The sequence below is a fragment of the Propithecus coquereli genome, unplaced genomic scaffold, assembly GCF_000956105.1.
Source record: "Propithecus coquereli isolate 6110/MARCELLA unplaced genomic scaffold, Pcoq_1.0 Scaffold2, whole genome shotgun sequence".
NCBI lineage: Eukaryota > Metazoa > Chordata > Mammalia > Primates > Indriidae > Propithecus > Propithecus coquereli.
In genome coordinates, this window is record NW_012144966.1 from 7,804,338 (window position 1) to 7,809,350 (window position 5,013).

Here is a 5,013-nt window from a genome sequence, read left to right on the forward strand (position 1 = left end):
TATTGTCAGTTAAGAACCTCCATGCTGACCAACCGATGGTATGCTGCATGAGTTGCCCTTGTAAGTTTGCAAACTTTGAGGTACTTGCAAACTGGCCATTTCCTAGGTCAATGAAATCTCTGAGGAAAATATTTAACAAATATTTATTGAGTCTCTGCCCAGTGCATGGCACTGTGGTGGGAGCTCAGAGGCAATACAAAGATAGAAAAAAGACTTACTTGTTCCTAGAACTCAATGGACTTACAACTATTACAGGTGATCTTTGTTTTCTCTAAGGAATTCACATGCTTTTCCTTTGTGGGCATATACATATAGGAATCGGGCAATTATTTTGCTCTGACCACCAGCAACATTTGGATTCACCTTTGATAAATGTCAGATCCTATGGCCCACAAATCTGTCTGAATTTCTCCACCTCACCCCCAGATCTTGATCCCTATTCTATCCATGTTTCCGGAATCAACTGTTCATCTGCAACAACAAGAATAGAAAAGTATTTGTGAACAAGGAGGGCTGAGGCATGTTCTTAAATGTAGAAAAGTATAAATGCCATGATAGGGGTTCATATCAGGGGAGGGGGAGAGTTTAGATGAGAAAGATACCAGGTTTATATGGACAGAACTAGGGACATCTTGTAGGGGAGATGATCTTTAGAATAGGAATTACAAACTCACATGCTTAGAGGAGCTTGGCAAGCAATGTGAATAAAGTAAGCGTGCAGGAAAGAGACTGGGCAGAATAGTAGAGTTCATGGATGCCCTAAAGGTGATGGCCATGCTGCAGCTCCAGCTATTAAGCATAAATTGCCTATAATTAGAATCATATTTTAACATCTCTTAAATCACTCATAAATTACAGAACCAGTGCCTCAATGCCAAAGGAACAGTGTATATATCAATATGTGCTTAGGTGCTGTGACACCAAGTTAATTGGTTTTTACTGTGTCATATCATTTTCCCAGTTTTGTGCTAAATGGTGGAGCTGGGAGATTCAAAGAAACAATTCCATAGTCATTACTCTTGAGAACCAATGGAGCTGGATCCCTGTGAATTAAAGTGCATTTTACGCTATTCTTTTGTATATTCCATCACTAAACTATAGCTAAGGCAGAGCATCTCATGCAGTAAGACAGCATATGGCACACTGAATCAGCGGATGTCCTCTGTCGTTAGCAAATAACCACAAGGACTTCAGTTTTTTAAGCATGATTGCTATGGTGGTGAGCCAGAAATGTATCAAGTCATCATCAGGCCATTTCTAATTAAAAAAATAAAAGTCCAAAACTAGACAGAGGAGTGAAGAAAGTAAGAAAAGCAAAGAGAGCCCCAAAAGGACATTGTTGGCTTGCAACAATACACTAGGATAAACTGAACCGACAATTGGGATATGGGCAGAAAATTTCATTTTGGCAGCCTGGTCAGGGCCTAAAATGTTGCTTCTAAATATCAAATTAGCAGCAAATCTTGGTCTCCAGTTTCTTCTGAACTTCACTCTCCAAAGTTTCACATCTGACTGTTTCACTACACCAAGGCGTTTAGGAAACAGAATCTTCTTGATGGCATTTCAAATCTAACATTTTACTCAAATGTGCACTAGACAATTCCATCAATTGTTTAACAGAAACCAGGTACAGGGGTCAGCAATCTGGCTCAGCTATGAGGCTACTGAAAGAGTCCAAGTTTATAGATTTAAAAAAAAAATCTAAAATAAACCACGATTGGATTTCGAAGGCTTAAATGAACTCCACAATGAAGCAATCCGATAAAACTACCTTGAGAAAGAAAAGCAACAGAGGAATCAGAATGCTCTAGTGATAACTGAAGTCGTTTTGTGCCAGAAAGAATGATCCAGTGAAACTGTTAGAATCTAATCAGGATGAACATTTGCATGTTAAAGGGCTCAAATCTACAGTTCCCCTCTGTAAAATTTATATTTTCTGCCTTTTAAAGAGATTATTGGGTCTCAAATGGAATAATAATAAAATAACTGTTCTTTCTTCCCTGAAGTACCCCCGACACCCCCTCCCCCCATCATTTTCGTGACAGAGTCCTGTGCAGTGAGAAGGCAAACTGGGAAGGTTGTGAAAAGACTTTCTATGAGAGGAGAAATTTGCCTAGATCTGGTTGTTTAATTTTTTTGGCTTCTCTTTGCCCACTACAATAGCATGGTCTGTCTTTAGAAAATGGAAAAGCCAAAAAGACTCCTTAAAGTTAGGTGTCTGAGGGCAGGAGTCAAATTTCTATGGACAAGGGAGGCAACTTGTTGTCATATATGGGTTATTATCAAGCCATCTGTGTGTGAATAAAGACCACACTGGACTATAAAGCAGATAGTCCCAAATTCAGGGAAATTAATTTGTGGTGCTGGTGGAGATGGGGGAACGGCTCCATTCAACTACTGAAACATCTGTGGCTCATACAAAGTGGTTTAGAAGATTGACTGGTAGTGGTATCCCTTAGGAACAGATTGATCTCACAAGCAGTATTATTTATTTTAAGAAGACAATGTTTACTAAAGTTTCAGACTTCTGCTACTTTCCAAGGCATAGCCTGAAGGGGAGCAAGCACACATGGAACAGACACAAATAGAACCACCTACATAACTTCAAACAGGAGGACAGGCAAGACCCCAAAGGAACAAGGTGTATTGTGGTTTGGCTGCCTTTCTAAAATGATTATTCCCACTTCCTTTCTGAACTAAGCCACTTAAGACAAAAAATGAAATTTCTTGGTGAAAAAGTCCCAAAAGACTGATAGACAAGATGTGGTCAATGAAATTATCCTGGGTGTTGATTCTGCAAGTTCTTGACATGACTTTCTCCTCTCCTGCCTGCCCTTGGGTCATGTCATTGCTTCTTTGGTCACCACCAGAGAGAAGGTATGAAAAGGTAGGAAAACTGGAAGTGAAACATGCAACTAAAAGTGTGTTCCTGTGGAGCAAACCTAAAGTCTAGGTCCTTGTGTAGCTCTTAAGGGTTTCACAAGACCACTGATAAAATATAAAGAGAAAATAACATTGTTACAAATTAGATATATGATAAATAAATAAATTGGAAAAAATTAGGTCTATGTAATCATCAAAAGCAATATTACAGTTTGAAAAATCTTAAATCAGAGTACAAATTTAGAAGTCTTTACCCAACCAAAAACAGGGAGAATCCACTGGGGATAAAATCCATAGTTAAAAGTGTATTCAAATTTTAGGGAGAGGAGCTAAGATGGCGGACAAGAAAAGCCATCAGTCAGAATGTCTCTGCAGAAAAGACGAATTTTAGAAGAAAGAGAAAAAAAATAAGCTAGCAGAGAAACATAGATTGGATGAGGGTCAGAAGGAAGGGTGCCTGAAACTACAGGAGACTCCACGGGAAGACGTTGCAGAGGAGAACTGGAAGGAGAAAGGTCCCAAGAGGCTTGGAGATCAGCGACAAGGGTAGGTGGAGTGGTTAACTTTCCCTCCCTTGCATCTCGGACTGCTGGTGGCTCCTGAGTGGCTGGAGAGACCTGCCGACACCAGCCCAGAGACTGCTGTCGCCAGTAAACAGTGGCCTCTTGCAGACGTGGCACTGGGCTCCCAGCCCCCTCAGGGCACCTCCCCAGGCACAGACCCAAGCCTAGCGGCAGACACCATAGTGCTCCATTCTCTCATTCCCCCTCCCTACCCATTCATGCCCAGAAAGACAATTTAGCCATCACACAGAGGCATCTCCAAGGAACGGGACCTTTCCTTTTGGGGCCCTACAGCAGTCTGAGGGGTACTCAGACTGCAATTTCCCTACCTGCCAGCCCTCCCAGGTGCTACTTGCCTGGGGACTCCAGGAGAGTGGGGAAAATCCCGAGGTGGAGTGAAATCGATCCAGCTTGGGCACCCTGTAGGTAATTCAAGACCAGCACCTCTCCCCCTGGCAGGGTCAGGGATTGGTCTCCAGGGTCCAGGGGACAGGCCTGCAGACCAGACCCCATACACCCAGGTCATGATCGCACTGCCCTGGGGCACGGAGGAGAGATCTGTGAAAGAGCCTACTGAGGAGTCTGTGCCTTCAGGGGAAGATCAGCGTGCCGGAGCGGCAACCCTCCTCCCAAAAGAGGGCTGTGCACCCAGCTCAGGCTACGATCCTGGGTAGGGAACCTCCCGGCCCACGTCACAGCCAGGGGAGATCCATCGGCCTGAGGACCCGCTTGCTGGCAGAGGCCTGGGAGAGGACACAGAGAGGGGGAGATTGGAGGGGAGCGAGACCTGCTTCAGAGTGCGGGTTTTGGACAGCCCCACCCCCCAAGCCCAGACTTTCAGCTGAGTGGACCCATTTCAGCCCCTCCCAGCAGCTCTGCACAGAAACAAAGAGTAGAACTTTGACCCCTGCTAACAGCAGTTGTGGAGCCTGAGGGCAGGCTTACCCAACCCAGCCCCACCCAGACTCACTCCCCCGACTGAGGTGGAGAATAAGGACACACCTGGAAATCCCAGGGCCCCACCCACCACCCGAGGCACAAGAGGGCCTCTCTAGAGGAATAAGAGCTAGCAACAGGACCAAAAACCAACACTGCAGCTCGCTCCTCCCTGCAAGTGCCAACTACTGACAGGGAGGTCATCCTGCACACCCTTTTACTGCATCTACTGATTCATCATAAAGGGTGTGGTCGAATCTCACCCACAAACACCACCTACTGGCTCAAAGACTAAACAGGGCGTGTCATTATCCAAACGAAAATCTAAAGGCAAGAAGGAACAACTGATCGATGTTGGAAGGAACCAGCGAAACAACTCTGGAAGTATGAAGACTCAAACAGGAAGCACACCCCCAAAGAGGAGCAACAGCTCTGCAGCAATGGACATTAACCAAACTCAGAACACTAAAAGGACAGAAGAAGAATTTCAAACATGGATTGTAAGAAAACTCAATGATATGCAAGAAAAAATGGATAACCAATACAAAGAAACCAAAAAAAAAAATCCAAGACTTGGAAGACAAATTCACTAAAGAAATTGAAATATTAAAGAAAAATCAAACCGATCTCC